The following is a 22,845-nucleotide window of genomic DNA, read 5'->3' on the forward strand; positions in this document are numbered from 1 at the left end:
TTACATAAACTTCCTCAAATATGTCACCATTCAAGAAAGCAGTAACAATGTCTGATTGATGTACATCCCAACCAAAATGAGCTGCCAATACACATAGAAAATGCACAGCAGTCATACAACAAGTGGGAGAAAAAGTCTCTTCATAATCAGTGCCTTTTTGTTGTGCATTACCCTTTGCAACAAGTCGAGCCTTATGGCGATTGACCTCACCATCCAGCTTGCGTTTTAACTTGTAAACCCACTTCGTACCAATGGCCTTTTTGCGAGGAGGAAAATCACATAAAGTACAGATGTCATTTTCTATAAGTGCATCATATTCTGATTACATGGCAGCCATCCAATTTTCTGAATTCTGTGCTTCATCAAAAGACAGAGGCTCTTCAACATCATGTAAGCTAGACACAACCAAAGCATAACAATCCGATGCATAAGATGCATGGCAAGAGCCTGAATGAGTATGACTAGACAAAGGTGCATCCAATTTACTGTCACGCAAAGTGTGCACCAGCCATTTTGGCATACCTCTAGCCTACTCATTTTCATCCCTTTCCTCATCAAGTACATCCTGTACATCTGCATCAGTAATAGGCTGATCTAAAACATTTTCAGAAACCCCCATAGGCTGTACATTTGCCTCATTGGAACTTACATTCATATTTCCACCACTGAAAAGAGGCAACAAAGTGTCATAAATGTCCTGTGAGCTTACATTACTGTCTCTAGTACAAGACAGCAAGGGCTGAACCAAATCTTCCACAAACATTACATCCCGAGAAAACAGAATACGTTTTGTTTGCGGATGATACAACATGTAACCTTTGCTTTCAACACTATAACCAACAAGAATACATTTCACAAGGCTTATCATCCATTTTTTTGCACTGCACTTGTGGCACCAAAGCATATGCCAAACAACCAAAAACACGCATGTGCTCAATAGAAGGCTTTCTATCATGCCATGCTTCATATGGAGTAATAGACTACAAAGCTTTCGTAGGACACCTGTTAAGTAGATAAGTGGCATACATGATGGCCTCAATCCAAAAAGAATGCGGCAAAGATTGACTTTTGACCATACATCGTGCCATTTCCGTCAGTGACCTATTTTTCCTCTCAGCAACACCATTTTTCTGAGGTGTATAAGGCAATGTACATTGGTGTTTTATCCCACAACTAGCCAAAAATGCATTAAATTCATGAGACATATACTCCCCCCCCTCGATCGGAACGGAGGGTGCCCATAGTACATTTTGAGACATTTTTAGCCATAGCCAGAAATTGTTTGAAGCACATAAAAACTTCGGACTTCGCTTTAAGCGGAAATACCCATGCATGCTTGGAGTAATCATCAATGAAAGTCACGAATATCAGGTAATTTCCCAAGGACGGAGTTTGCATGTGGCCCAAACTGAACCATCCTTTGGAAATTTAGAACGCTGCATCTTACCCAAAATACAGTCTTCACAAACATGTTTGGCAGGTGCTTCAAGAGGCGGCAAAGAAGCAACCATATCAGATTTTTGCAAACGCAGCAAACTAGCAAAATTCAGATGACCAAAACGTGTATGCCAAAGTTTTGCATCTGAAATAGCCCTTGAATCTGCAACAGCATTTGCAAAATTTTGTCCACACTTGTCATACAAAGTGAGCTCATACAGCCCACAGCACAAGAGCCCAGATGGAACAATTTCATCACCAAAACTAAGATCATGAACTGTACATCTATCATCCACAAATTTGATTACAAGTCCAAGTCTAGCAAGTGCCGATACAGACAAGAGATTCTTCTTGATCCCAGATACATAAAGTGCATCAACAAGTGTGAAGGAACAATCAGTGAGCACAATCTTTCCAACTCCCTGAAGTGGATAAGAGGCATTGTTGGCACAAGTGACTAAATTCCCATGAGGGACAGACTCGAGAGAGGTAAACAATTCACGATGTGAGGTAATGTGCTTTGTAGCACCACTATCGAAACCATAACTTAAAAGCATAACTATAACGAACCATAACCATAACTTAAAACCATAACCGGCTATAACCACTTTGATCAAAACCATAATGCAGATAAACATAACCATAAACAAAATTAACAATAACCATAAGCATAACCAGAAAGAGAAACAATAACTGTCTATACAATGACAATGACAATAATCATAACCATAAGGGAAACAATAACTATCTGAACACTAACTGTTTGTACAAAAAAGAGACACAGAAGCGTGTCTGTGTCTCACAAAGCATATATATGAAATCTGGTCCACTAATGACAAGGCGTCGCAACCTGCACATAGGACAACTCACAAAATGTAACACCTGGCACGCACGGTGGATTATGCGAACCCACACCTTAGCCCCTTCAGTTGGAAGGTTCCGGTTGTTGTTCTTTGATGTGTTCTGGTAAGGAAGAAATGTCGATGTAGACAAACCCTCGAAATCCTCACGATGAGCCCAATACACCTCGGGCAAGAGATGTGGATCTATCTCAATTTTCTCCGCCCAAGGATCTCTTGGAATAAATTGTTATGGCAAAGGAACAGACTGAGGCACCTGTGGCAAAGGAGCAAGAGGTGTATGCAGAGGATAATATCAAGATAGATATCTATTTAGTGCATGCCAAAAAGGAGGACATGGTGGAAGACTGAGGGAGAATGAATGAGCCAAATTCTCCACCCAAAAACATAACCTGCGCCGCTCCTTATGCAGACGATGTATCACTCGCTGCAAACGAGAGACATAAGCCTGGGCCTTAGCACAATCTTCTATAGCTTGCACCCAATCAGCAATATCAAAACCTTCTGGAACAACATTCTTACCTCTGTCAGTGTTTGATGGCTCAAGTTGCTGCGCTATCACCTCAGCATTCAGCCTTGTTCTCCAACTCTGTAGTTGATTCTCCAAAAAATTGTGGAGGTCCTACTGCATCTCCACTGCTCAGGCAACCAGGTCATTCATACTAATCATCACATCACCCGGATGAGATGCTAAATAATTGGCAAAGCTATTCTGCGTTCGCAATTGGAGCAATTCGTCTTGAATAGAAGTTACAAACGCAGAATCAGCCCCCTTGAGTGCTTGTATTTCTTCAACTTGTCTCCGAGCTGCCGCACGTAATTCCTCATTTTGATTTGTTAAACTAGCGATGCTAGCCTGCAAAGCCATTACCTGTGTTTCCAGCTCTGTGACTAGTGCCTCGATTGCAGGAGCTGGCAAGGCTGCATTGATAGAATCCACAAGCCACTGCAAAAAAGTGCCGCATGCCTGGAGTTGGCCAGAGGGATTTTTAATCGTCGCCTCCCAGGGAAAAACTGCGGGAAGGGTACCTTTCGTCGGAGTTGCTGTGTTAGTGATTCCAAAAAAACCTGGCTGTAAGGAAGTGTCCGCGCCCGCAGAGCTAGTCCCAGTCGGAGTAGAGGATGCCTCCCTTTCCTGCATTCTGCGTCTTCAATGTGCAACAGCGGAATCCTCTGGCAGTGTGGATGTCGAAGCAGGAGGTGGTGTGGAAAACAAGGTTTCCTCCCGACCTCACTTCCGACTCGATGTTCCTGCAATGGCCATCTCCTATGCACTAGAGGCTACCACTGCAATCGACGTTCCGGGCATATCCACAATAGGAGCAGGAGTTTGAGTCACCCGCACATCTGACACTCTTGACTCTAAGTTTATGGCAGGGGTGTTGCAGTACTGCGTACTACAAACGATCATCTTCATAATGACACAGAGGGAGCAGAGTTAGAGGGAAAACTTCTCTCTATTGAGAGAGAAGGAGAGAGCACAGAAATAGAACCCCAAAGTGTGTAGAATACACACATGAGATGATGTATATATAGAGGGGACCTGGGTGCCATATATGGAGAAGCCATATATTGAGTATCTTCACATATAATCTCAACACCCCCGCTCAAATAAGGGTTCCTAATTGTGGATTGAAAAACCCTTGGGGGATCAAGGGAAAAACCCACAGCTCTATATACACTCACTGTTATATTACAAAAAATATTGAATGTACAAATGTTCATGAGGAGCTACATTACTCCTTTTACAATGAATATTTTATGAGGAGCTAAATCACTCCTTTTACAATGAATGTTTTATGACGAGTTACATTACTCCTATCCTATCAAATACAATAATGAATACAAAGGCTCAATATAGAGGTGTAAAGGCTATCGATTAGCTCGTAATCAGAAGTGTCTCCGTGAATCTGTGTTGGACGGATACGTTGTGACGAACGTCAGCATAGCGAGAACTCACCTAACATATAATGTCAACTGAGGACGGAGCTCGACCCGCAGGCGCGTGGAAGCAAGCATAGGGTGTCAATCTACACTCGAACGACTCCTAACTAATTCCTACAGAGGTCTCTACCCAATGTCTAAGCTACAGCCTTCAAGAGTGCTTAAGAAGAGATCTCCTACAATGCTTACAAGAGCCAAACACCCATCAAACACTCTCAAAACGCCACACAACTTGAAGGAGACCCTACTAACACCAATAGGTCGCTCTCCCTAAGGTCCATGAACCAAAATCTCAACCCAAAACACCCAGTGCAAAATCCCGTAGGATAAATTTGTAGGTCGTCGTTTCAGAAAACTAAAGTGCCTAATGTGTAGCTCTACTCAATGTGAATGCGTGGATATGCTGAAATGAAAAAATGGACAACGTATGCTCACCGAATCACCAGATGAAGCTCATAGATGGAGCTCGCAAAACCGGACTGTACGTGTGCAATGTAGGTATTGGCGCGTAGCTCTCGTCGCACGCAACACGCTACACTTCTCCACACTCGATTGTGACCACTGGTATGCGCGTAGCGTCAAGAAGAAGCTCTCACTCTCTCTCGTACACAGTACGCTCACTCATAGACAATAGATCAGATTATTAGAAGTCCCCTTACAAAGCTTTAGTTTTTGGCTTATATACTAAGCCTTAGAAAACCTAATGTCCGACCAAAATGACCTTATTTTTCCCTAGGCTTCTATAGAGCTTAATTACAAAACCGTGTGCTGGCTTTGCTCATCAAAAAAGCATCTGTGGCCAAAATACAATTGTCGACTTAAAATATGAAGTTCCCGTAAACATTACAAAAATGGCCGTAATGGCTCAAAATAATAATAACGGTATATTCGATGATGTCCATGAGCTTGTATCTTCACATTACAACATCCATCTTTGTCTTCATCACTTCATCAACATCTTCATTTGGAATATTTAGAGAATCTTTGAGGAATCTTCATGGAATCTTTGTGGAAGCGTTGTTGAAAGGTTGACCTGTCAACACTCTCCCCCTCCGAAGTCTTGTCGTCCCCGACAAGACCCTATGTCTGCAGTGGCCTTGACGAGTGCTTCATGTTTTGGTGTTTGTTTAAGCTTTTGTTGTTGCAGTTGCTTCGATTAGATGCTTTGTATGTTGTAGAGTTACCTTTTTCTTGTACATGTAGTGTAGTTGAAGCCATAGCTCTCCCCCTCCGATTGGTTGTTGTAGCATGAATAGGTTGAGTGAGGTTTGTTGTTGTAGCAAGTCATTATCTTGGCAGCTCTGTATTGTTTTTTCGTTGGGTGTCATCCTGCATCTGTACCTGTAATCTTGAAGCCTTTTTGAATTTTTTCTGGGCCATTCCCCTTTGATATTCTATTTGATGAGCATGTAGTTGTTTGGGGATGTCGTTGGTCTTCTTTTCTGTGTTTTTATAAGAAAAATAAAATAGTAAAAATAAAATGTGGCGTATTTAAAAAAGTGAAGGTCTTGGATACCTGGATAGGACTAAAGGGAAAAACCCAGTGGGAAAAAAATGCCTTTAGTCACAATTAAATGTGAGGCAATATGTACTTATGTTTTGATGTAACCAATTTTTGTTGAGTTAAAGTACTTATGGCCGTATGGCTACTATAATTGACTGGATATACATTGGATAAGTGTTAGTAGCTTGAAGTCAGAGTCATTGTTGTTGAGAAAATGCTCATGAAACCTGTTACCGCTTTGTCATCGTCATTTTGTTGTGTAAGTGCATGGGTGGAACACAAATCATGTCAAATGCAAATGTCCAATGATGGGACATTGTATATGATTTCACAAATAGATGCATGGGAAACAATATGTTGTGCGAGAAGAGTTTTTATGGGTGCTTCCAGGAGTGAACGTAGCTAGAGAAGCAAAAATATATTTGACTTCAAGAGCTACCATTATTCACAAGAAGGGTTTTGGCCGACGAGGTTTTGTCCACTCTCCTCACTGTGTTCATGTGCGTGAGTGTTTTCTGGACTACTCTGCCACTCCACCATTTAAAATAGTAGACTTTTACTCTTATGCTCACCTCTTCCAGCATGAGTGACGTGACTTTATGTATGCTCAACTCTCGAGCTTGAGCTTATATCTATTAGCTAGACTCATAGACCACAAAGAAAATATTAGACTTGAAGCTTGGGTCTGACACTTTGCTCATTTAGTGGCTCAGCTGCCCGACTCTAGACTCTTATGCCATGTATTTTTAATGGCGAGTTCGACTTACCTAATCACGTCTTGAAATCCAATTCCATATGCTATTGAGGTTTAGGCCATTCTCTTTGGTTTGGTTTTGTGATGCCATTTTGTCAAATACATTGACAAATACCTGCTCTTCATGCTTTGGTAGCACATTGATGTTGCGTGGTGAGATAGGTTTTCAGGTTGAAGCAATGGTTGATGAAGTCTTCTTCCAGACTTCATCAACCATTGCTATGAATTCTTCTTGTATCCTTGCTTTACCTTTGTTGATAAGAGGCTGTAGACTAGTTGTGGGCCTCTGTTGTTGAGTTCCGGCTATAGGTTTTGGAATTCAAGTTGTCCTTGGTCCTTGTGGGACCTGCTTTTCCACTTGCCTTGTTGCTTGTTTGACTTGATGGTCCTTTGGCTTCATTGTCCAAATATTGTTGTTACCTTTGTAAAAGCCTTGCTCCTATAGTAAATGACGAGGGATCCACCTTGGAGTTGTAGCACTCATGGTTGTGTAGTTGAGTTGTCGTTGTTGGGCATGTTGTGCTACATGAGTTTTCTTCATGATCTCAGGGGAAGCTTTAATATTTGGCAACCAAATTTGAGTGTTACCTGTATAGTATCCTTGTGCTTCCAGTAGCTTGACTGGGATCATTTGTTGCACTGCTTGCTGTGTGACCTTAGCTTGACTTTGTGGGGTATTTTCACCGTAGAGCTCTAACTTTGGTACCCACAACTGCTTCAATGTTTTTTGCTTGGAAGGTCTTTGCTTCTTCTTCCTGTACCTGTTTTACTCCTGTATGAATAGTTAGACCTACGCTTGATGCCCTGTTGATCTTGTTGTGAAGAGATACCACATGCTGGGTATGTCCAAGCTGTTACCTTTGGTTTTTTGACCCATACTTTGATGTTCTCGTCATAGTAGCCTTGAGCAGTGATTGAACTGTTTGATGCTTTCCAACCTGTGAATTTTGCTTGTCATGGTTCTTTTGATGCTGGTACCCAAAATTGGATCTTTGTCCTTGATGTACTCCTTGGATACTAACACTTGGTTGACCTGTTTCTTTCTTTTGTGGAGGTTTTGTTGCGATGGAAACTTTGGTTGATAGACTTTGCGCTTTGGTTTCCATTGTGTTGTCGAGGGTTTGGCTTTTGATGTAGAGGCTTCTTCGTGTAGGTGAATTGGCTGGGCTAAAGACTTTGACTGAAGTGAAGGATTTGAAGACCATATTAGGTAAAGTGGGAAAATCCCAATTCCCAGGTTGGACAACTTTCAATATATCATGTATAAAATATAGAGATTTTGTCAAAAATTTGAGTTTTCTTAAGGTCTCATTCCACTTTATGCACATACAATACACAATGAAAACAACTAAAATATCATGGTTTCAATCAATTGGATTATTAGGAGAGGAGTATATTGCATCCATTATCGTTGTCTATGTTCTAATGTCCTACCTACAACTTATCTCAACATGGAGAGCTTGGTTTCTAGGTCCACCACTTGTCCAAGTTAATGTAAAAGTGACTCAAGGTTCACAACTTGTGAAAGCAAGGATCCATTGAGGAATACAATCCACTTGGCTATTTTTCCTTAATTTATTGCATGTGACATTTAAGCAAGGTCCACTTCTAATCTATAACTTCTTAATTTGAGGCATGGGGCATACATAAAATATGTAGCATATGCTCTATTGCCTCATAGGAAGGTTGGTTTCAAGGTGCACTTATCCATGCTAGCCTATCTTGGAGAAATGATGGAGCTTTTTCTCTCCTTGTTTCAATGGAGACTAGCTTGGACAAGTGGTGGACCTTTGCTTCTCTCTATGTTTCAATAGAGTTAGCTTGGACAAGTGGTGATCTTGGAACAAAACCCCCATGTAAAACATATCATGGGTATTCCAAGTGATTAGAAAGATTACCATTTAAGATATAACCTTATAGGTTGGACAACTAGATCTTGGCTTGGAGAAATGGTGGACCTTTGATTCTCTCCATGTTTCAATGGAGTCTATCTTGGAGAAATGGTGGAGCTTGCTTCTGTCCATGTTTCAATGGAGCCTAGCTTGAACAGTTGGTGGACCTTTGCTTCTCTCTATGTTTCAATAGAGTTAGCTTAGACACGTGGTGGATCTTCAAAATAAACCAACTACTATCAATGTTGCCTAGCTTGGACAAGTGGTGGAGTGTTTCTCTACTCCATGTTTCAATGGATCTTAGCTTGGACAAGTGTTGGACCTTAAAACAAAAACCCCATGTACAACATAGAATGGATTTTCTAGATTTCAATGGAGTCTAGCTTTAACAAATGGTGGAGCTTGTCTTCATCCATGTTTCAATGAAACTAGCTTGGACAAGTGGTGGACCTTGTAACAAACCCTCCCATGTACAACATATCATTGGTTTTCTAAGTGATGGGAAGGAATACCATTCAAGATATAAACTTATAGCTTGGATAAGTAGTTGACTTTAAAACCAAATTCATCATAATACAATGAAATACAGGTCAGCCAATTTCTAAATCTTGAGACCAAACCTCCCATGATATTAGAGATAATATATTGGATAAGTGGTGGACCTTCTATTATTTTCCCATGCCTAGTTTAGACAACCGGTACACTTTGCAGCTATAAAGGTTGGACGAGTTGTGGAGCCTTGTTTCTATCCATGTTTTAATGGATCCTAGCTTGGACAAGTGGTGGACCTTGGAAAAAAGCTTCCATGTACAACATATATGAGGTTTTCCATGTTTTAATGGAGCCTATCTTGGACAAATGGTGAAGCTTTCTTCTCTCCATGTTGATTTTGGAACTACCTTAGACAAGTGGTGGAGCTTTTCTTTTCTACTCTTCATAATACAATGAAGTATATGTTGGTTACATGGTGAATCTTAAGGCCAAACCTCCCATTTTACTAGAGATGATAGGTTGGACAAGTGGATCAACCTTCTATCATTTCTCCATGACTATATTGGACAATTAGTAGACATAACATCTCTCTATGTTGTCTAGAGATGAGCTTGGACAAGTGATGGACCCTGCTTCTCTCTCCCCTTGGTTTACTAGTTTGAAGACTCAGTATATATACTTTCTTAGATCTAGCTTGAACAAGTGGTGGACCTTGCATCCACAATCTTAATTCAGTATAAAAAAGTATATGAAAAAATAACATAGGAATCTTGGTTTGAAGGTCAAGCAATTAGGTTCCAAATGCACATAATAATATATTTTCCACCATATAAAAGAAAGTTAAATATGCAAATAATAATATATTTTCCAAATGCACATAATAATATATTTTCCACCCATATTAAAAGAAAGTTAAATATGTTATTACCAAATTGACAAAGGTAACGTCCAAGAATTATATCTTTCCATCTTGTCAGATCTAAATCTTCATCAAGGCGACATGCATGTATACATCAACTTTCAAGCCATTCAAGAATACATGCACTTAGATTCCATAGTTTTGTTTTCAAAGTCTTTTAGATTCTAAAACTCTTTCACATAAAGTATGTAATGACAAAATTCTTGAAGCAAACATTTGTGCCCAAGAAAAAGATCCCTCTCACATATTTAAAGTCCATGAATTCTCTGATCCACACTTACAAGTTTTATTTTGACATCAAACATCAATTCTTTCATAGTTCCAAATAAATGCAACCTCGATATGAATTGACAAAAAATGAATTTCTTTTACTATATGACCCAACATAGGCCCCAATCAAATAAAAAATGAGTCCCCAAAAATTTGGGTGCACTCTAGCAATACATCAGAGTCCCCTTACAATAGGATGCACTCCAATAGTACATTGAAGTCCCCTTAGAGTAGGGTTCACTCCATTCAAGTGTTCATAAAATTGACACACCTTTTATAAAAAAAAAAAAGACTATATCAAATTATACAAATGTTGAAAGATACACACTAGAATAAAAAAAGCATCTTATAGCCATATTTATTCAATGCTTTCGTGTTGACAAGTACACACCAAGGACATAATTTGTCTCAGAATCACTATACTGATTTACAATTGTGTTATATGTATAGACTCTCTTATCTCTTGCATACAACCATCCTACCAACCATGGAATTATGGTTCTCTGCAAGAAGTTTTGAAGTTGCTCGGAAGTTTGCCTCCACATCTTTGGAAATATAAGATATGTCCCTGGCATGTTCCACATCACCCTATATGGAGTGTCATCAAAAATTAAGGTATTGTTTGCATCCAAATCCTCAAATATCTTCCAAATATCACTCAGATTTTTGTGATAAACCCTTGTAAATCCTAACATGATATTTGGATTTTGGCAATTTTTGTTACTCATAAACACCTTGAACTTGGTATACTGCTCAGGAAAACACTTTTGTGTGATGCGTTGCACCCTTGTTAAGTTATAGCAACTCCATATCCATAGCTCAAAGTATTCAGCACAAAAATCCAAAAAACTTTGTGCGTCTGGTCGCACCACATGATAAACTTCATCTTTGTCCTCCACAAGTCGCATGTGTTGAGCCCAAGATGGCATAGAATCTCCATGTTTCATTTCAACTGTCTTGAGAAGTAACCCCTCTAGATCCAAGATAAGTACTCTTTTGATGTCCTTGAAAGCAAGTGGTAGGTGATAAGGAGGTGATTCATTCCTTGGACAAGGTCTTGGAGGAGGTTGGATGGGTAATTCAATAGTTTTCTTCAATTTATGCCAGCATATAGCCAATCCATTTTTCTGTAATGGTTCTGAAATTAAAGAACAAGAACACTTAATGCAAACACAACAATAGACATGATTTTTACATTGTCTACCCTAAGGTTTTATTAGATACCAAAATCCATCTATGATCTACTCATTAATAGAAAGAAAGTCAAATTAAAATCCTGACTCTTTTTTATGCTACACTCTCTCTTAGTCTCAATACCATGGAGTTCAACTAGATTTAAGTCAACTTATAACTACTACTTGTTGTTAAAGGTATGCTTGAAGTGTATAAGGCTTAACCAATGCTCTAGTGTAGAATGGGTATTTAGGTCTCAAGGTCTACCACTTATCCAAGCAAAGATCCATTTAGATATGGAAACCCAATTTTTCTTAATATAATGATATAGAGTGGACAAGTGGTGAATCCTGAGACCAAGCCACTCATGCTACTAGGGATAATAGGTTGGACAAGTGGTGGACCTTGAATGTAAACCCCCCATGTAAGTATCAGGGGTTTTGGGTATTTCAATGGACTCTAGCATCTTGGAAACATGGTGGAGCTTACTTCTCTCCATGTTTCAATGGAGTCTATCTTGGATAAATGGTGGAGCATCATTCTCTCCATGTTTCAATGGAGCCTACCTTGGACAAGTGGTGCATGTTTGTTTCTCTCTATGTTTGAACATATCTAGCTTGGACAAGTGGTGGACCTTGGAACAAAAATGATTGATGGACCAATGTATAAATCATATGGACATTACAAGTGGTGAGAAAAAATACCATTCAATATTATAACCTTATAGGTTGGAAAAGTGGTGGACCTTAACACCCAATTATTATTAATATAATGACATAGAGTGGACAAGTGGTGAATCTTGCGACCAAACCTACTAGGAAAAGTACGTTGGACAAGTGGTGGACCTTGAATGCAAACCCCCCATGTACAAAATATTACTCATGCTACTAGGAATAATTTGGTATTAAGGTCCATGTTTCAATGCAGCCTAACTTGGAAAAGTGGTGGACCTTTGTTTCTCTCTATGTTTCAATAGATTTATCTTGGATAAGTGGTGTACCTTGGAACAAAACCCCCATGTAAATCATGTCATGGGCATTACAAGTGGTGAGAAAAAATACCATTCAAGCTATAACATTATAGGTTAGACAAGTGGTGGACCTTAACACCTAATTCCTCTTAATATAATGACATAGAGTGGACAAGTGGTGAATCATGAGACCAAACCTACTAGGGATAATAGGTTGGACAAGTGGTGAACCTTGAATGTAAACCCCCCATGTACAAAAAATTATGGGTATTGGATATTTCAATGGAGCCTAGCAACTTGGAGACATGGTGGAGCTTATTTCTCTCCATGTTTCAATGGAGCCTATCTAGGAGAAACAGTGGAGGTTCCTTCTCTCTATGTTTCAATGAGCCTAGCTTGGACAAGTGGTGGACCTTTCTTTCTCTATATGTTTTAATAGAGTTAGCTTGGACAAGTGGTGGACCTTGGAATGAAACCCCCATGTAAAACATATCATGGGCATTTCAAGTGGTGAGAAAGGATACTATTTAAAATATAACCTTATAGGCTGGACAAGTGGTGGACTTTAACACATATTTCTTCTTAATATAATGACATAGAGTGTACAAGTGGTGAATCTTGAGACCAAAACACTCTTGCTACTAGGGATAATAGGTTGGACAAGTGGTGGACCTTGAATGTAAACCCCTCATGTACAAAATTATGGGTTTAGGGTATTTCAATGGAGCCTAGCTTGGAGACATGGTGGAGATTGCTTCTCTCAATGTTTCAATGGAACCTATCTTGGAGAAATGGTGGATCATCCTTCTCTCCATGTTTCAATGGAGCCTATCTTGGACAAGTGGTGGATGGAGTTAGCTTGGACAAGTGGTGGGTCTTGGAACAAAACCCCTTTGTAAAACATAGCATGGACATTACAAGTGATGAGGAAAAATATCATTCAAGATATAACCTTATAGGTTGGAAAAGTGGTGATGGACCTTGATAAGTGGTGAAGGATACCATTTAAGATATACCCTTATAGGTTGGACTAGTGGTGGACCTTAACACCCAGTTATTCTTAATATAATGACATAGAGTGGATAAGTGGTGAATCTTAAGACCAAATCACTCATGCTACTAGGTATAATACGTTAGAGAAGTGGTAGACCTTGAATGCAAACACCCCATGTACAAAATATCATGGTTTTAGGGTGTTTCAATGGAGCCTAGAATCTCGGAGACATGGTAGATCTTGATTCTTTCCATGTTTGAATGGCACCTATCTTGGAAAAATGATGGAGGTTACTTCTCTCCATACTTCAACGGAGCCTAGCTTTGACAAGTGGTGAACCTTTGCTTCTCTCTATGTTTGAATAGAGTTAGCTTGGACAAGTGGTGGACCTTTGCTTCTCTCTATGTTTGAATAGAGTTAGCTTGGACAAGTGGTGGACCTTGGAATGAAACCCCCGTGTAAAACATCTCATGGGCATTTCAAGTGGTGAGAAAGGATACCATTTAAGATATAACCTTATAGGTTGGACAAGTGGTGGACCTTAATACATAGTTCTTCTTAATATAATGACATAGAGTGTACAAGTGGTGTATCTTGAGACCAAACCACTCGTGCTACTAGGGATCCTAGCTTGGACAAGTGGTGGACCTTGGAAAAAAGTCCCCCTGTACAACATAGATGAGTTTTTTCATGTTTTAATGGAAGAGAGATTCGACAAATGGTTGAGCTTGCTTATCTCCATGTGGATTTTAGAACTAGCTTGGACAAGTGGTGGAGCTTTGCTTTTTTACTCTTCATAATACAATGATGTATAGGTTGGTTACATGGTGAATCTTAAGGCCAAACCTCCCATCTTACTAGAGATGATAGGTTGGACAAGTGGTCAACCTTCTATCATTTCTCCATGCCTATAATTAGACAATTAGTAGAACTAGCATCTTTCTATGTTGTCTAGAGCTGAGCTTGGACAAGTAGTGGACCTTGCTACTCTCTCCCTTGGATTATTAGTTTGAAGACTCATTATATATACTTGCTTAGATCTATATAATTACTCATTAGTTAGGTTACAAGTGGGTATGTAATTTGTTAGCCTCAAGGGACTTTGAATATTGAATAGTAAGACCAAGTGCTGGTTTGAAGATCTTTTGCTTATCTAAACTAGACTCTAACTCAATAATAAGTTTCATAAGTTCCACGAATTGTCCTATCTAGGCTCCAAAAGAGTCTTAATTGGTTTGTGCTAGATTATAACTTCCTTGATGGGGTAGAATCCTAGAAAAATGAGGCACTATAAGTTTTACCTTAGCTCAAATGGATTTTTCACTTAAACTCGACTGCAATTTGGCTATCTAGTCTTTGTCTCGATGGAGTTTAACACTAGATACATAGTAGTGATATTTAAGCTTCATGTCTCTTCACTTGATCGAGATATGAGACCATACTTTCAAGGTCACCACTTGTCTTACCTAAAGACCAATGTGAGACATGGGAGCAAGAAAGCCATCCGATATTGTTTTAAGGACTATTACATAGGCAATCAATAACTTAAGTAAAGAAAAAAAACTTGGATCTTTCACAATTAATAACTTAAGTAAAGCCAAAAAGACTTGGATCTTTGACAGTTTTTTTCAAACTAAAAAAGCACAATCTCATGCTAACAAAACTATAAATCACAATTGAAAGGTTTGAACAAGAAAAAGATCAACAATCTTAATAAGACGGATACTTTTCATTTCATTTGATGATTACAAACTAAAATAAAGTCTCTCAAGAAATTGATAAACAAAAAATGTAGGTGACTGCTTCATTATTTTGAGCAAAAATATCAAAATCTCTATTGATTGAGCTCCATCTAGTAGTATCCTTTGTAAGATCCTGCAAGAAGGAATAAAAAGAAAGATTTGTTAGATACCATGCACATGAGTGTTCAAGCATGTGTATCAAGAATATATGACATGTCACTAGTACCTTAGGGTTGCTTTCTATCCAGCCTTAGAAGATTGTTCTCAGCTTTCACCTTATTTATATAAGCCTTTGCTGTGGTTGCCTTCAAAACTCCTTTTGTGTTACAACCCAATTGCCTAGCTAAAGTGGTCAATTGTGACGCCTTCATGCTTTCAATGGGTGTACGCTCCTTTGCCAAGATCTCTTGTATTTGGGATCTTCTCATTTCATTGCGGTGGCTTGTGTCACTTGCATCTTCAATGATAGTTTCATCTCTGTCACCTTTTGCAGGTGGTATTCTTCTTGTAAAGAACACCTTAGCTGACCAAACATCATTTTTCTGCTTCCAATACTCCATGATTTGTTTGTATTCACTATCATTTGTCACTATAGGTTTTCCATAACGATTAGAAGCAATTAAATCACGCACATCCCTTCTCTCATCAAGCTGAATCAAATATGTGCATCAAGAGCATATTGTCAACCATCTTCTCAGCATCAAATTGTGGGAAAAATGCAATTGTTGTTGTGAAATACATCCCTTGTAAGGAGAGTCATCAATAAGCACTGTTCTTTGTGGATCACATTCAAACCCCATGGCAATTTTGGCTAGAGGCTTGAACATTGCCTCAACGTTTGGATTGTCGGGTCTAAACAATTTTTGAGTTTGAGCGGTGTAGCAAACATCTTGCGACCAAATTGCAAAGAAAGGCAATGTATCCTCAGCTAAGTTGTTTAGTGCTGCAAGGATTTGATACACATTATTCCTAGTAGCTGTCGACCAAATTGCAACATTAAACCTTTGTAAAATAGTCTTCAAGAATTGGATGCAACCTGGCCTGAGTATAATATATCTTTTTGAATCCATTTGCACTGAGTTGTGGTGTGAGGATGGTTGAGGGGAACGTTTCAACAATAGACCATTTAAATCCAATATAATTGTAAGCATGGATTTCTCAACATCTACGCTACATGACGTAGTACCAATTGGCAATAGCTCGTGAGTGGACTTTTCAGTCTCTTTTGATGTATGTTGCATTTTTGAAGCATCGATTTCTTGGTTCTCATTATTGGAAGCTTGCTCAAGTTGCACAACACTAGACTCTAGTATAGAAATATCATCCATCTTGGGCACTTTAGAAACCATAGAATCTATGGATTCTATAGTTGTTGACTGAACCATAGGAGCGTTATCCATCCCAGTTTGTGAATCTAAGAAAACACACACACAAATGGTATCTCAAAACCACTAGAATTTTATTCACCATATTTATATGTAGAACTCCTAGTAAGAAATTTATTTAAGGTAAAGTCGTTGTTAGAATCCTTGCAACCATTTTCAGCATTCGTACACCAAACACCACTTGTCTAAAATACAATCTACTAACTCAACATTTTCCATCCTACACTTTATTAAAGATGAGTACTTAAAGTGAAAACTAAAAGCCACCCTTGTTGAGGAAACATGGATACAAGGTCCACCAAATGTCCAACCTAGACTACAAGAAAATAATTAGAGATTTGGCTTAGATTTGGATTCAAAGGCCACCACTTATTCAAGTAAGATAACTCCACTTGTTTAAGACAGTAATGTTTGAAGCCCCACCACTTGTCCAACCTAGACATTGATTAAATTTTGGTAAGATTTATCACAAATCTAGAGTAGAATCAAGATTCTATGGCCAAGGTAGTCAAATATGTTAGACAACACACACAAAGCATAAGAGCACTCTAGATTCTCGTTGAGCATAAAACTAAACAATAATCAAATGTTATATTCACTTGAGATTTCATCCATGAAAAATGAAAATGATGCATGTACTTGAGATTTCCATCCATGTACAATACTTTACAATGTCAAGTAAAGTTATAGTCAGCAAACAACTCTTCTCCTGCTTCAACTTGACAAATAGTCTCAATGCATACATGGCCATATTCTTCTGACTTGATGTGTGAAGAGGTGCATTTATGCCAAGGTGGCAAATTTGGATCAAATGTATAGCGTACGTTGGGACAGACATTTGTACTGTGAGAACTATTTATATAGCCCGACACGTTTCCTTCTTCTACACAACCAATAATGTATGATTGATCTTCCTCTTCTTCTATGTTTGGATCCTCTAGAAGAGAATATTTATAAGCTCTTGGAAATATTTTGCATATCTTTTTCCAGTCTTGAAATCTATACTTATGCCCTCCATAGTTTAGAATAGTCAAACCACTTTCCAGGGTAGTATGCACAAATAGCCCATAACCAGCTCCTTCAATACATGAAAGTCGCACTTCAAAATCCACACCGTTAATATGGAAAATTACATCTTGGGAATAGGAAAAGTTGGTGTCCCAAAAGGATCTTCATGCCAATCATAGTGTGAAATACATCTAGATTTTTATCACTTAACTCCTTTGTGTCTGCAAAAAGAAGAAAATATTATGCATAAAATAATGACAATATCAAAGAAAGATATCATTATTTTATAGTCCAATAGGTCCATTGTATGGAAGACTTAGAGTGCCTCTTACATGGTGCCTCCAAGGTTTCCAAAAAATAAAATCATTGGAAAAAAAAGGCCACTGTGTCTCCAATCTATTGCCCATTTGAAGCATAGAGAGAACCAAGGTCCACCACTTGTCCAAGCTAGACATGGAGCATTGACACAAGATCCAGCACTTATCCAAGAACCCTATAGTATATGTGGTAACATGGGATGCATTGATGCAACAAAAGTAGTCTAGGCTCCTCATCCATCTCTTTTTTCTTGTAGCCTAGAGGGATTAGTTTCAAGGTCTATCACTAGTCAAAAACTACACATAGAACATTGATACAAGGTTCCACCACATGTGAAACCTATCATCTCTAGTAGCATGGATGGTTTGATATCAAGGTTCATCGCGTGTCCTACCTATACTCTATTGTAGCATATAGATTCTGGTTTGGTGGTACTACACTTGTCCAAACTTGGCTTGTTGTTGATATCTGGAGGTAATCAAGGGTCCTCCACTTGTCCAAGTTAGGCATATAAAACAATTGCAAGGTCCACCATGTGTACAACATATGATTGATTATAGCATGCATGGTCTTATTTCATGGGCAACCATCTTCTCTCCAACATGTGTCCAACCTCGGCTCCATTGAAGCATGGAGAGAAGCAAGGTCCACCACTTATCAAAGCTATTATTTTCTCCCAGTGCTTTCAAAACCCATAATACGTTGTACATGGGGGGGGGGGGTCTTGTTTCAAGGTCCACCCCTTGGCTAAGATTGGATCCATTGAAACATAAAGAGAAGCAAGCTCTACCATTTGTCCAAGCTAGGAGCCATTGAAACATGAAAACCCCATAATATGTTGTATACGAGGGGTGTTTTTCAAGGTCTACCACTTGTCTAAGCTATGGTCCATTGGAACATGGAGAGAAGCAAAGCTCCACCACTTTTCTAAGCTAGGATCCATTGAAACATGGAGAGAAGCAAGCTCCATTGTTTGTCTAAGCTAGGCTCCATTGGAACAAGGAGAAAACAAGCTCCACCACTTGCCTATTATTGCATAGAGATTCTGGTTTGAAGGTCCACCACTTGTCCAACCTTGCCTTCATGTATGGAGATAATCAAGAGTGCAATGCTTCTCTAAGCTAGGGACATAAAAGAGTTTCAAGGTCCACTACATATACGATCTATGATGGGTTGTAGCATGGGAGGTTTCATTTTAAGGTTGACCACTTCTCCAGCTCCGCTTGTCCAACCTCAGATCCATTGAAGAATGGAGAATAAAGGTGTACCAACTCTCCAAAATAGGCAGGACAATCTCTATAAAACCCATGAATTGTTAATATATGCTATGCTGTGGAGTTTTGTTTGAAGTTCCACTCCTTATCCAAGCTACAATCCATTGAAGCATGGAACTAAGTAAGATATATCTCTAGTCCAAGATAGGATCCATTGAAACATAGAGAGAATCAAGGTCCACCACTTGTCCAAGCTATGCATGGGTAATTGATATAAGGACCACTACGTTTTCACCTATACTATGCTCTATCATGGATGGTTTCATATCCTACCAATTTTCCAACCTATTTAGTAGGTTGTATTATGGGGGTTTGGTTTCAAGGTACTTCACTTGTCTGAGGTGGGTTCCATTGAACCATGGAGAGAAACTATGTCTACCACTTGTCCGAAATATGCTCCTTTAAAACATAAAAACAAGGTCCACCACTTGTCCAAGCTAAAGTTTCTCTCCATTGAAGCATGGAGAGAAACAAGGTCTACCACCTGTCCAAAATGCTCCATTGAAACATAAAAGCAAGGTCCACCACTTGTCCAAGCTAATATAACAAATGGGTGTTGGTTACAAGGTGTACCACACTTGTCTAAACTAGTCTTCATGCAAGGTCTACCACATGTCCAAGCTATATGAGCTTGTTTTGAAGGTCTACCACACCTCTTGAAATTAGGATCCATGTAAGGTCCACCTTTTGTCAAGCTATGCATTTAATGAGTACTAAAACTAAGTAAATTGCAGTACTTAAATACCTTTCCAAGCTCATTAAGATTTTGGTCTCTAAGGCCGGCCACCACCACATGTCTAATCTATGCTCTAATTGATTACTTATGCTATTTCTCTCAAAGTCCAAACATAAGCTCCCTTCTAGCAAGGTTAGTTTAAATTTAGGCTCCAGCACCTGTCTAAGCTAGGTTCAATTTATGAAGCATCACCATTTAACCATGCTACGATCTAATGTATCATATCAAGGGGGTATTGATAAAAGGTCCAAAACTTATTGAGTTCAAGCTCTTAAGTAATTAAGTCTTTGTGAGTATTAAATGTTTTAGTTTTAGTCTACAGATCCACCATTCAAAAACTCAAGTAATTTACTATTTACATTCAAACCTTGAATGCTTGAGATAAAAAATACAAGCTCAATCAATACTATATAAAGCAAAATCTAACATTAAGAGTATCAAATCAGTAACAAGAAACACTAACATGCACAAGAAACTCAAAACATACGTGTCTCCATTTCCAAAAAGTCCTCCATTGACACAGGATGGTGTTGTTGTTGTTCTTCTTCTCTTTGTGGAGAGCACTCCTCTGTAACAGGCACAATGTCGCCTGATTGCGAAGTGGATTGTTGAAGTCCAGCCCATTTTTCTATATCTTCATGAGACTTAACAAAGTCTAGCAGCATGGTCTCCATGCTTTTTGCCTCCTCCACACTATCAATTAAGCAGATGACTTCTTTTTTCTGTTGTATTCCTTCTTGTGCAACCAAGGAGCCATCACCAAAACATCAACAAGCTTGCGGTCTTCAAAACAATATGTACGAATGTAGTGCTTGACCAAAGCTCTTTTTTTGGCCTCCAAATATTGCAAATCTGACATATCGTTATCTGCTACTTGAAGAAGAGAACAATCAATTGGCATGGGATGTTCCTCTGATCTTCTTCTCAGGTCTTCAAATGCATTGCCTTGTCCCAAGAAGGCAATAACTGTTAGGAATTGAATTGCTCCTTTGCAAGGAGCTGATGGAAAGTGATGCAATGCACCACAACAATGGTAGCTCAAATTATCTCCATGGCGTGAAAGGCACATTGCAATTTTGTGAAGTTAGTGAAATCCACAAATGCAAGAAAGACAAATCCAGGATCTGTTGACCCTCCAGCAATAGCCAAGATCCCATCCAAAGCATTGTTAAATGTCTCCTCACTCCACTTCAAATTGCCTCCAACGTTTTTTGTCATATCTAAAACACATAAGCCAATAGGCACTTTATTATTGAAGTGGCGCATCAAGTAGAGATTGCCTTCCATTTGTAGGCTCACCACATAGATTGACCATGGCAAATCTCTAGGCTCAGTTTTCTCCTTTTGAAGGTGAATTGCCCATTGCATGTATTTTATTGCTCCATCTGAAAAGCCATTTTCTTTGTTCCACGCGTCAAACTAGATCTGATCCATTCCTCGCATAGCATTAAAATTGTTTTATAAACAACATCATTGATGTTATACATTTTGACCACCTCCTCCCAGTCTTTACATGGTGAAGACTCATTCAAATTGTTGAAGCCTTCAAGAAGTGCATCTTGAATCAATTTGTCTTGCTTCAACTGCTTGATTCGATCATACATGTCAGTTGCATCACCATCCTTTGCACTCTTTGACAGTAAAATCTTCTCATCTCTAATCTCTTCTTGAATAGTCTTTACCTCTGATTCCTCAAGGCCACAAAGATATCTAAATACAGTTGTTGGGGTTTCTTATTCTCCTCTTCTAGATTTTCAATGATTTCTATCCAGCAATCATAAACTAAATCAGAGTAGGTGACCATGTGTGCCTGTTTAGCAATCCAACTTGCTGCTGCACTCATTCTTGCCAATCGAAGAAAACCCTGAAAAGAAATAGAGAAATAATTAAACTATTGAGCAAGATTTGTTAATTAAACACTATAAAAAGACAAAGAAAATAACTTACATCCCATCCGGCACGAGATGCATGTCCCTCTGCAATTCCACTTGCTGCCTTTGGTGGTCGTCCTGCGAAGATCCATTGACTCCGTAAATGTCTCAATATTTGGCTGTAAGGTTGCTTGACATACAATGCCTGAGCCTCCTCATTTGCAATGGCAGATATAGCAGTTGCAACAAATGGAGGAGCATTCACAACAATGCGAGCCTTTCTAAATTTATACACGCTAATCAGTCTTTCAAAGATCTCTTTGTTGTTTTGTTCATTGTGAAGCAAAACTTTTGCAGCATAGATTGAATGCTGCCCATCAAGAATCCAATAATGATAATCTTTAATTTTTTGCTCCTCTACCTCTTCTACTGCCAAAGGAGTCCCCTTCTTTGATTTTGCATTTCGAACAGGCATCAAATATGCACATGCTGCAGGCTTGGTCGTACTCCGTGAAAATCCAAATAACACACTTTCAGCGTGTTTTTTTATCCATAATACGTGCATTATAGTGATCAGGAGCAAGCCAACAATTTTGAATAGGGATATCAAATTCCCTATATTGGAAAGGAAAATAATTTATGTACTTATTCATTCCACCTGTATCTTTTTCTTGTCCTTTCATGGCCTCAGCTTCTAAAACATCTGGATCCACAATTTCTCATCTTTGACATTGAACCCTCTGTTGATGAGGATGCCAAAGATGCCTTGTCTACATCCAAAATGGAGCTAGTTCGCTTAGCTTCTACTTTCTGCACTTTTGCTTGCTTCTTTGTGGATGGTGGTCGTGAAGCTTTCACCTTTTTTCGTTGTAGTGTGGCAATGATGGAGCTTTGAAGTTGATCTGCTGTGATATTTGGATTTGATTCTGCAAACTTCCATCCTCGAGAAAACATTGTCTCTTCTTTGTTTCTAGACATGCGCTCCAATGCATATGCTCCTGGAGATAGTTGAAATTCTAGATTCATTGGAACTAGAATGTCAATGCATTCCACCTCTGGATGACTATCAACTACAGAGACAGATGCTTCACAACTTGTCCAACATCTTCAAACAAGCTGTCATTATCCTTTTTGGCAATAAATAGATGCACCTTATGAAATTGTGCACCCTCTATACCATGTATGTCCAAATACCATTTCCTAAGATCATTGCAAGTATAGTCAACTGAGACAGCAACCCTTGCAACCTGTTTTTTTGGAGCCATCTTTCCTGAAACAAAAAAACCAAATGTTATTTTAACA

This window comes from Adiantum capillus-veneris, chromosome 18 (assembly GCF_014529385.1).
Source record: "Adiantum capillus-veneris isolate H3 chromosome 18, ASM1452938v2, whole genome shotgun sequence".
NCBI lineage: Eukaryota > Viridiplantae > Streptophyta > Polypodiopsida > Polypodiales > Pteridaceae > Adiantum > Adiantum capillus-veneris.